Source organism: Diabrotica virgifera, chromosome 3 (assembly GCF_917563875.1).
Source record: "Diabrotica virgifera virgifera chromosome 3, PGI_DIABVI_V3a".
Lineage (NCBI taxonomy): Eukaryota > Metazoa > Arthropoda > Insecta > Coleoptera > Chrysomelidae > Diabrotica > Diabrotica virgifera.
In genome coordinates, this window is record NC_065445.1 from 268,734,180 (window position 1) to 268,747,064 (window position 12,885).

At 32.0% G+C, this 12,885-nt stretch overlaps 1 protein-coding gene across 1 annotated transcript in view; it reads right to left on the reverse strand.

Moving 5' to 3' along the window:
* Nucleotides 1-12,885, reverse strand: part of LOC114326478 (uncharacterized) — a 30,990-nt gene that overhangs the window by 1,214 nt on the left and 16,891 nt on the right. The window lies entirely within an intron of this gene.

Genomic DNA, 12,885 nt, shown 5'->3' on the forward strand with positions numbered 1-12,885 from the left:
GAAAGGACAAAGATCATGTCCGGACAACTACAGAGGAATAACTCTCTTAAATACGACAATGAAGTTATTCACAGGCATACTCAAGGATAAATTGGAATCACAGATAAAGAACAGCGAAGAACAGCAAGGATTCAGAAAAGATAGTGAAAGAGAAGTCGATAGAATTTAACAAACCCGCATATATTTGCTTCGTAGACCTAACGAAAGCATTTGACAGAGTGAGACTTAGCGATATATTACAGAAAATGAAACAAAAAAGGATACCGGCAAACATTGTTGAAGTCATAAAACAAATGAAGAATAACAACACGACAAAAATTAAAACAAACGACACCACTACGGCCAATATACCAACACCAGGGAGAATCAGGCAGGGAGACAGCCTCAGCCCATTTCTATTCAATATGTTAATGGATGAAATAATAGAAGATGTGGAATCGTTACAACTAGGATACAGACTCGGTCACAGTAGAATCAATATAGGATGATGCAGCCCTGATTGCAGAAGATGAGAATGATCTACAAAAACAACTTTATCGATTCTACGAAGCATGTCGACGACTCAACATGAACATATCCACGCAGAAAACAAAATGCATTACCATTTAGAATCAAACTCGTGGTAGAGGGGAAACCCATAGAACAACTAAACCAGTTCATATATCTAGGTGTAGACTTATCAAGTTATCATGACCCAGCCAGAGACCTAAGAGGACAAATAAACAAGGCCGCAGTCATGTCCGGATATTTGAGAGATGTGGTCTGGAATAACCCATATTATGAGAATGGACAGCAACGTTTAGAATTTATAAAACTTACATCAGACCTGTTATGACCCATGGCATTGAATCAAGAGAAAGACACCAATAAAACCAAAAGCATGCTACGAACAGCCGAAATGAAGACACTAAGAGCAATAGCAGGGAAGACAAGAAAGGATAGAATACGAAGCAACATCATCAGGGAACAATGTGCCGTGCAAGATGTAGTAAGATGGGGTAGGCAAAGACGAAGAGAATGGTTCAGTCATGTAAAAAGAATGAAAGAACAGATCGACAGATCTACAACAAGTATAAAAACAAGAAGACAAAACAGAACACCACAAGAATGGAGATCAAGCATCTTAATATCCCTCTTCAAAAAGGGAGACAAATCGAACCCGGTGAATTACAGTTACAATGAAAAGGACCGAAGACAGTTTCAGGTACTCAAATCTGAGTAAATATGAAAAAGATAATGGCAGTTTTTGTTTTCATTTGATTCAGAGTTGGACCACCATCTCCATATAGCTATTTCAGCATCTATGCATCCTCAGTGGAGCTATGCAGTCACAACTCTAAAGCAAAATCAACAAACCCTGCCTATTTAAGGGAAAACATCGCGATGCAATGAATTTTTGAGACGCAAAACAGCGACATCTCTCGTAATACGAGGAATACGAAAAGCCCCAAATGCAAAGGTTACTACTTTTATACAATATTTATACAATAATTGAAATAAAAATAGTTAACTATAATTTAAATTCAAGACTTTTCGTTAAGAATCTGCTTTTTGGCTGCATCCCGTATCTCCGGCTTTTATAATATATAAGCACAAGAGACGAAGAATATAGAAGAAAGCAAATAAAGGATACTTAGGCCACGTATCTACCTTCTTTTCGTCTAGGAGATGGTGGTGATATGGAGATGGTGGTCCAACTCTGAATCAAATGAAAACAAAAACTGCCTTTATCTTTTTCGTCTTTACTCAGATTTGAGTACCTGAAACTGTCTTTCGGTTCTTTTCCTAGACGAAAAGAAGGTAGATACGTGGCCTAAGTAAAGTATCCTTTATTTGCCGGATATACGGGATGCAGCCAGAAAGCAGTTTCTTAACGAAAAGTCTTGGATTTAAATTATTGTTTACTATTTTTACTTCAATTATTTTAATTGTATAAAAGTAGTAACCTTTTGAATAATTTTTGAAAAAAAAAATTATTCAAGTGTACGCCCCAACTTCAACACATCCCGATGAAGAGATAGATGAGTTCTACGAGAAAATAATAGAAACCAACACGTGCTATCACAGCACCTATACACTAATAATAGGAGATTTCAACGCTAAGATCGGACAACGACTAGAAGAAACTGAAAGCTATATTGGTGAATTCGGCTATGGTGTTAGAAATGATAGAGGAGAAACCCTTGTGAACTTCCTACATAGCAACAAATATTTTGCAATGAACACATTTTATAAGAAAAAACCGCAAAGGAAGTGGACGTGGTTATCACCAAACGGAAAAACACGGAACGAAATTGATTACATCATGTGTAACAAGAAAGATATCGTAGAAGATGTAACAGTAATAAATTCGGTCTCTCTGGGAAGCGATCATAGAATGGTTAGAGCTAAACTAAGAATTGGGTATAGCAAACGTAGAACTAACTTTAAGAACACGACACAAATATATACAGAAAAGCTAAAAGCCGATAAAGAAAAATATGCTAGTAAATTAAAAACCGCCCAAGCACTGAATCTAGAACAACTCAGCATAAATAAAATGAACTCGGTTATAACAAAAGAACTATTGAATACTAGCTGAATATGCTGAAACAACGAAGAGAGCTCTTGTCACGAAACAAAAGAAATACCACAGAATACAAGGAACTTAACCGAGCCATACGAAAACAGATAAAAGACGATATTAGAAAACAGCAAGAAGACCATATAGAAGAAGTGATAGAGAAAAATCGAAGTCTGAAATATACCAAACCGAAATTAGGCAAGAAAAATATTATAGCTATAAAAAATCAACAAGGCCAACTAGAAACAAGCAAAGCTCAGATATCGAAGATAATTGAAAACTTCTATACTGAATTATACCATTCAAAAAACGATCCCCCCGACTGTTCAAAGCAAAATCTGAAAAGACAAATAACAAACGTAAACTCTAAATTAATGCCCGAAATAAGCGAAGCAGAAATAGAAAATGCACTTAAAGAAATGAAAAGAAATAAAGCACCGGGTAACGATGGAATTCTGGCAGAAATGCTGAAAGACGGCGGGGAAGAAGTTATCAGATACCTAAAAATACTTTTTAATAAATGCCTATTTGAAGGAAACATACCAAAGGAATGGAATACTGCTAACACAATCTTAATACACAAAAAAGGTGACAATACAGATCTGAAAAATTATCGTCCAATATCACTGCTATCACAACTTTATAAAACATTCACAAAAATAATTACAAATAGATTGACAACAAAGTTCGATGTATATCAACCAGCAGAACAAGCCGGTTTTAGAAAAGGCTTCAGTACATGCGACCATCTTCACACACTAAAGATCCTAATAGAAAAAGTTAACGAATACAATTTACCAATCTGCTTAGCATTTATAGATTACGAAAAAGCTTTTGACAGCATATAATTATGGGCTATTGAGGAAGCACTGGTCAATAGCAGAATCGATTCTAGATATAGGATATTAATACATAATATATACAAACATGCTGAAATGGTAGTCACGATGGATAACGACATGAAAACTAGGCCAATCAAAATCAACCGAGGAGTAAGACAGGGAGACACCATATCTCCAAAACTATTTACTGCCGCACTTAAAGACATATTTAAATCATTAAATTGGGAAACAAAGGGACTCTCGATAAATGGAAAGTATTTAAACCACCCAAGATATGCAGATGACGTGGTACTAATAGCCGACAGCTGGAAAGAACTGAAGGTGATGATCGATGAGCTTCATAGAGAATCCTTAACAAAAGGACTAAAAATGAACTTGAAGCAAAACTAAGCTAATGTCGAACAAAGATGATCAACCAACGATAACCATCCAAGGAACAAAAGTGGAACATGTAAAAGAATATATATATATCTAGGTCAGAATATCAAGGTAAACAAAGAAAACCAAACTACCGAAATAAGCAGACGAGTAAGAATGGGATTCGGAAAACTCTCATATATACTAAAAGACAAAAAGATACCACAATACCTTCGAACCAAAGTGTTCGATTCTTGTATCCTTCCCGTTCTCACTTACGGAGCTCAAACCTGGACATTCACAAAAATGAACATGGACAAGATTAGAAAAACTCAAAGAGCCATGGAACGACAGATGCTTGGTATCTCACTCATAGATCGGCAAACAAACGAAGCAACCCGAAACAAAACAAAAGTAAGGGATGCCGTGGAACAAGCGGCTAAATTAAAATGGAAATGGGCTGGACACAACGAACGTCTCGAAAATGGTAGATGGAGCAAGGAAGTTGGAAACTGGCGACCGTACGAAGCGAAGAGACCAAGAGGAAGACCTCAAATGCGCTGGAGCGATGACATCAGAAGAGTCGCAGGACCAATGTGGAAACGCCTCACACACAACAGAGATGAATGGCGAGAAATGGGAGAGGCCTTTATTCGACATTTCGAATAGAAAAAAAGGCTATAAAAAAAGTAACCTTTGCATCTGGGGCTTTTCGTCTTCCTCGTATTACGAGAGATGTCGCTGTTTTGCGTCTCAAAAGATGAATTCATTGCATCGCGATGTTTTCCCTTAAATAGGCAGGGTTTGTTGATTTTGCTTTAGAGTTGTGACTGCATAGCTCCACTGACGATGCATAGATCATGAAGTAGCTATATGGAGATGGTGGTCCAACTCTGAATCAAATGAAAACAAAAACTGCCTTTATCTCTTTATCAGTTACAAAGAAATTAATTATTTATTAAACACAACATTAAAATTAACAACCAAAGTGATAACAAACAAACTGAATAAAATTATAACATTAGCAGAAGAACAACAAGGGTTTAGGTCGGGAAGACCATGCACCGCAGTGTTGCCAATCGGCGGATAATTATCCGATTTGCGTACCTTTTTGAGAGTTGTCGTATCTTCTTCGTATCTTTAAATAAATCGGATATTTGCGGATATTTTTCAGTGTATCCACCATCGACTAAAACTTTCTCATCCATATATTACTAACACCAACAACACATTAATTTTGTTTGGTTCCAACCAAATTTTTATAAATAGCCCATACGCTCTGAGCTTCGCTGGTGTCGATCCTAGTGGATTACTATTCAACTTTCACCGGTAATTTTTAAATTTATTATTTAATTGTTATCATTTAATATTTACAACGCTAAAAAGTAATTAAATTGTAATAGATTTTTTAAAGACTGCTAATCATTTTGACGTTCTATTGATGAAATATTAATTTCTTACTTCGGCTACTTTCACATATATCGTGTAGATGGCGCTAATATTAATTTATAATTACATATTACGGAACATTAAAAAACGTAAATTCAGTATTTAAAACGTAAGTATATTTAAGGTGAAAATATATACCACAGCTTTGGAGAACTAATATTTTTTGTAATTAATGTTTTTAATTTTAAATTAATCACTTTGACATTTGTGTCAAATTTCCGGTAAACGTTTACAGACTTGTCACTACTGGCGCTCGCGATTTTATAAATATCCCCTCTACGTACAAGCTCATAGCGTATACTGGATGAATGTTAGTGACATCCGATACTTTTCATCTTTTAACAAAAGGGACATGTGCCGATTCTTTTGTTAAGAATTTAAATGCACAAGTGCATCTACTTAAGGCATACTAATCCAATTCACATTTCAAAAACCGTCTGCCGTCCGATGTTATTTATGAGTTTTTAGTTTTTAGTCTTTAAACTTATGAAAGCTAATTCACGCACGATTTAGTTTTATTTGTATTTTATGTAGTGCAGTGCTTAAGTAAACGTTTCCAGATTTCTCGGACATGAGATGTAGTTAAATCTAGTTCTTTTTTGTAAAGTTCTATCAAATCTAATATCTTAAACAAAACCATTTCATCAAAACATGTTATACTTACCTAATTATATTTATGATTTTTTTGAGGAATGTAATGGTACTATGCAGAAAAGAACTTTCCGGCACAGAAACGTCACTTTTCTGCACACTACTGTCAGTGATTCTGTGAGAAAATATTAAGTTTGTTAACATAAAATTGTGCAGAAAAATGCATTTGGAATAGTGGTTGTAGAAAAATCTACTTATTTGAAACTAGTAATATCTAGATATCTACTAATTAACTCAAAAATCCTTCAAATTTTTTGCCTATAAGAATTATTTAGTGGGGCATTAACGTTGAACGCACCACGGGTATTATGGATACTAACTTTGTTACCTTAATAACTACAAGACTGTCAAATACATTTCTATTGTTTTAGTTGTAATAAATCTTTAGTTGTTAAAAGAGCGTAGGCGCAAAATTTCGGACTAATAATCTTTAAACGTATTAATTTTTTTCGAATCCTGAGAAAACTAATAAATATTTTTGAAAAATTTGAACGCAGAATGAAAGATTGCATTCTTACCGAGGGCTGAAAGTCCCTTAGAATAAACAAAATGTTTCTTTTGAATGAGATATTGAAATTGAAAATCACACTTAATATTCTCTTTTCCTTTTACCCCTGTAACATATTAGAATAAAAATTATAGAAGTCTTCAGGGACTTTCGGCCCTCGGTAATAATGTAATCTTTCATTCTGCGTTTAAATTTTTAAATAATACTTATTAGTTTTCTCAGGACTCGAAAAAATAATGCATTTTAAAAGCATTGACCAGAAATTTTGCGCCTATGCTATTAATGTACCTGTAGTTTATTTTGTATTGATTTATTTATTATTTATTTTTCCAATACCTAGTTTTAGGTAGTTTTACGTACGTTTTAATAAAATAATATTTAAAAGTGTTTTTTTTTTACTTAAATAATTTTAACAAATTAATATAACGATCCAAATAATGAAATATTTAGATTTATTTATTTATTTAGAATTTAACACTTACGATAATACAAAATACGAATAATATAATAATAGTAAGTAAATAGTATTTAAATACATGAATTAGGTAATAATCAGCTAGGATACGAGATTTTCATCTATAAACGAAAATGTTTAAACTGTGAAATAGAGAATCCAGTAGATTAAAGAGCCGGTTGTTCGAACGCTAATCAGAAATGGAATCAACTGATCATTATCAAATATTTAATTACTGTCAATGTCAACTTTGATTGGGTTGCTGAAAACATAATTGGTTACAATTATGAGATTAATTGATTAATTAATCAATTATCAATTATGTTAATTATCATAATGATAATTGATTACAATCAACTGATTTTCGTACGAACAACGGATTTTGTTATTTGATGGATGTTAAGGGGACTAAAAGAATAACATTGGCAACATTGATTTTAATAACAGAATAATTTTTGACCTAGCGTACCTTTTCGTGACAAATCGGATATTTTTCGAGCGATCATCGGATAATCTAGAGAAATCCGATTGGCAACACTGATGCACCGACGCTGTATTTATAATGAGACAGGTTCAAAAGTTATTAGAATACAACACACCGGCATATGTTTCGTGGACCGTAAGAAGGCAGTTGACAGGGTCGAATTAAATGACGTTAGGACAGAACAACACAATAAAAGTAAAAGTAGAAGAAGAACTAACTGACCCAATTGAAGCTGGCAATGGGATAAGACAGGGGGATTCCCTGAGTCCTCTATTGTTCAACCTGATCATGGATGAAATAATAAAAAAAGTAAGACTAAAAAAGGATACTAAATGGGAGAAAAACAACTTAAAATAATCTGCTATGCGGACGATGCAATACTAATCTCTCAAAGTGAAGATGATCTACAATGTATGCTGCACCAATTGAATATAACCGCTAGAAAATTAAACAAGTCAATTTCCCCCAAAAAGATCAAATATGGTTAATAACAGCAAATCTACTAAAATGTAAATTAGAGCTGGAGTTTCAGATATTAGAACAAGTGATAAAAAAATAAATATCTAAGCATGACACAATCTAGCTACTGAAAGCTCGAAACAGAAGTAGAAGATCAAGTGAATAGAGCAAACAGAGCAGGTTGCCTGAATGAAACAATATGGAGAAATAAAAACATCGGAAAAGAAATAAAAGGCAGAATTTACAAAACAGTCATCAGAGCAATAATGACATACATGGTAGAAAAACGACCTGATACATTGAGGACAAAAATAATGCTAGAAATAGCATTCTCTAGTAGTTTTTCAATCCTCTAGTTGTTTTTAAGCCAATATCAACTTTTTTGACAATCAACCATAGGCGGACGTTTGAATCTTTATTAATTAAATACGAAACTACAATTTTATATTTATTTAATTTATTCATCAAAATCACCTTACAACCCAAACAAAATTAGTATGATTGAATAGGTATTTTCAATACCTTTCAAACGAGATATCACTTGCCATAAGGTCCTATTTAAAATTATCGGCCAAAGTGGCTCTGTAACGTTGTCTGTCACTATTACGTCACCTGTTATGACAATTTGACCTATGTCCGTTTATTTCCTCCCTCCAAATTTCACTATTATAAGTATAACTGTTCAAAAGATACGAGGAGGGTACGGACTTTTGACTAGCACTGTATACAGGGTGTTTTGTAAAGAATGGGCCATAGCTTAACCGTAGATTCCTGAGCTTAAAATAGGTCGATTTAAGCTAACTTACCTTATACCCCAGGCTGTGGGTGAAAAATAGGTCGATTTCAGGATATAATTCAGGAATTTTTGAAACCTATCAGGTGTTGCAAAGGACGATGCCAGAAAATAACTTCTACTAAAATGTAACCAAAAATATTGTGCGCTTTTTTTTAATTGCGATTTTCATTTGTTAAATTTGCAATTTTTATTAATTTTTAATTTTGTAGCTTAGGATATTATTGATTTTAGAGAAAAACTTTTTAATAGAAAGTTGTAGTAAATTAAAAAACCTACAATTTGAGTAACTTACAGATTATTGTTGCTAAAGACGAAACGAAGATTTATAAAAAAAAAACAAAATTTTCTACAACTAACTGAAGCCGAGATAATTGTATTTTTTTTCTTAAATCATAGTGCCTTTATTTATAACAATTCAGAAATTATTTTACAGTCATTGACTAAAGAAAGACTTATATTATCTTAAAATAAAAATTATTATAAAATATAATTATATTTAATTATTAAAAATTATTTTTTAAATCGGTGCTTTTGCAAGCGGCCGAATTTTGCAAATCGCCCGGCTCGCTTCAAATCCGCGCGCTAGGAAAATTTTTACGTACGTTGTTTTGACAGAAATCAATTTAATAATATTACCATTATAATATACAGTCTATTTACCACTGTATTTGTTTTTCTTGATAAACTTTTATATGTGAAATCCAAAAAGAATAGTCACTACAAGAAGAAAAAGTTTTATATTGTATATTATAATAAGAAGTATTATTATTATTATTATATATATAACAATGAAAAAATTAAAAATATAGTTATATATTTCATATATATGTATCATTTTTGTAATATTATTTCTTCAGAAATGAAATTTCACATATCAAAGTTTATCAAGAAAAACAAATACAGTGGTAAATAGACTGTATAAATATTATAATGGTAATATTATTAAATTGTTTTCTGTCAAAATTTAATACAAGTTACGTAAAAATTTTCCGACCTCGCGGATTTGAAGCGAGCCGGGCGATTTGCAAAATTCGGTTGCTTGCAAAAGCACCGATTTTAAAAATAATTTTTAATAATTAAATGTAATTATATTTTATAATAATTTTTATTTTAAGATAATATAAGTCTTTCTTTAGTCAGTGACTGTAAAATAATTTCTTAATTGTTATAAATAAAGGCACTACGACTTAAGAAAAAAAAAACAATTATCTCGGCTTCAGTTGGTTGTAGAAAATTTTTATTTTTTTATAAATCTTCGTTTTATCTTCAGCAACAATAATCTGTAAGTTAGAAACTCATAGGATGTACAGGGCCGCTTCAGCTCTAATTGTTTATAACGAAATTTGCCCCCTTATTTTCAAACCCAAAAATTATCTCGGCTTCAGTTGGTCGTAGAAATTTTTTATTTTTTTATAAATCTTTGTTTCATCTTCAGCAACAATAATCTGTAAGTAAAAACTCATAGGATGTACAGGGCCGCTTCAGCTCTAAATGTTTATAACGAAATTTGCCCCCTTATTTTCAAACCCAAAAATTAGAGGTTTAAAAATGTTTTACGCATTTATTTACATCAGAATATGAAAATATAACTCTTTAGAGGGAGATTAGATGTTTCACCAGCTCTCTACGATTTTTTTTCAAAAAGTTATAGCCTTCGACATTTGACCTCTTGGGATAAACAATTTATAATATCTAAGCAACAAATTCGTTAATCTGGCTTTACAATTTTTTTTATGTTTGGAATTGAAAGATCTTCATTTTAAAGCTTTAAAAAATAAAAAAAAATTATATGTACAATAAATAATGCAATTGTAAAAAACGGCCATTTTGGACCTTTCGCAGGCTGTTTTGCAATAACCAATTAACGAAATTAAACTTACCATAGCTCAAATTGTAGGTTTTTTAATTTACTACAACTTTCTATTAAAAAGTTTTTCTCTAAAATCAATATCCTAACCTACAAAATTAAAAATCAATAAAAATTGCAAATTTAACAAATGAAAATCGCAATTAAAAAAAAGCGCACAATATTTTTGGTTACATTTTAGTAGAAGTTATTCCTGGCATCGTCCTTTGCAACACCTGATAGGTTTCAAAAATTCCTGAATTATATCACGTTTTTTCACCCACAGCCTGGGGTATTAGTACGAAAGTTGATAATAACCGAAATACGGTTTGTCAAAGATAAATTTTTATTTTATTTATTCTTGAATATTTCCTGACAGGCATGGGATAACAGCATGAAATTTAGTTAGCGGGGTTTTTTTGGACGAGAAATCTTAATTCGCCACCAAAAATGATGTATTACCCAGAGGGCGCCACATACGTATTTCAGCGCTCATTTAATACGTTAAATTTTTTTTACTCCCCACTCTGCATACTTTTTGAATCATAACTTTTATTCTCTTAATATTTTTACTTAAAAAAGGTATACTACATTCATCTCGCTAAACTCAACTGTTTTCGAGATAAACGCATTTTAAGTCTGCGATACAACTTAATTTTTTGCATAATTACACCCGAAAAATAACTTAACCATAATAATTGTGCCAGTTCTCATATTTACGTCATTGCATCGCAAATTCCATTTGAAGAATTTCCGGTACATTTTTGGACATTTTTATGGTTTTAAGTTATTTTTTGCACGATTGATCATTTTTGACTGTTTACCGTGACAGATTTTACGTCAGTAGGTGACATTTACTAGCAACTCGACGGTAAGTAATCCAACTCGACGGTAAGTACTCCAACTCGACGGTAAGTAATCCACTTACCGTCGAGTTAAAAAATCTCTTAATTTTAATTTATTTTTTGAAAGAATAAAGAAAACTAACGAATTATTTATTAATATTGAAACTTATGGTACAATTTGTTAAATTATTTAATGAAATCCCACTTGTTTGGGCTGTGGTTTCACTTCTAACAGAAACTCCTGCAGAATCGCATACATTAGTAGTATTACTAGTATTGCACAATATTTTTTCGGCAAAATCTACTTTCGCTCATATTTTAATTTATAATAATCAAAATTGTATTTAAAATTATTGACAACTAAATAAAAACTCAATTCTCCATTGTTGTTATGCACCCTAGTTACTACCTAACAACCAAAGTATCTATCTTGATAAAATGAATGAAACTAGTCAATATGACGAAAATGTTTAATTTTGTAATTTATAATGGTATCAATCGTGCAAAAAAAACGTTATAAGCATGTCGAACGTTAAGGGTAACCGATCTCAGACAATAATTGAAGTCGTCGCTCCGCTCCTCCTCCAAACAATTGTCTTCGATCGGTATAAAACCCTTACCGTTCTCCATACTTAATATACTATTTCGGGTGTAACTCAATTCAATTCAATTTATTAACCAAAATTTACAATTTTAAATAGCTATAATAATAGTGTACAGAAAGACACCTAGATGTGAAAACATCTGTGTGTCTGTGTGTGTCTATGGAAAAATCCTAAATAAATATAAATTATTAGTTATAAACAAACATAACTCAAAAAAAATTGAGAATCAAAAGTATTAGGAAATTAACTTAAACCTAAGTAAACAACATATCTATACAGGGTGTAACAAAAATACAGGTCATAAATTAAATCACATATTCTGGGACCAAAAATAGTTCGAATGAACCTAACTTACCTTAGTACAAATATGCACATAAAAAAAGTTACAGCCCTTTGAACAAAATAACAAAATGAAAATCGATTCTTTCGAATATATCGAAAACTATTGGGAGATTTTTTATTGAAAATGGACATGTGGCATTCTTATGGCAGGAAGATCTTAAAGAAAAATTATAGTAAAATTTGTGCACCCCATAAAAATTTTATGGGGATTTTGTTCCCTTAAACCCCCCCTCCAAACTTTTGTGTACGTCTCAATTAAATTATTATTGGGTACCATTAGTTAAATTCAATATTATTAAATCTTTTTTGCCTCTTTGTATTTTTTCGATAAGGCAGTTTTTATCGAGTTGAGGCTTATTTTTCAATATGTTTACATAAAAATTTTATGGGGGTTTTGTTCTTTTAAACCCCCCAAATGTTTGTGTACGTTCCAATTAAAATATTACTGCGGTACCATTAGTTAAATAGAGTGTTTTTAAAACTTTTTTGCCTCTGTATTTTTTCGAAAAGGCACTTTTTATCAAGATGTGACTTATTTTTTAATATGGTTCAAAATATCCCAAAAAATGTAAATCATAAATAAATGTTCATATTATTACCAAGTCTTCATAATCGTACTTAACCATATAGGTCTGGATCCCGCGTATGAAAAAAAAGTTGATTAATAGCAAGCTGAAAATTTGT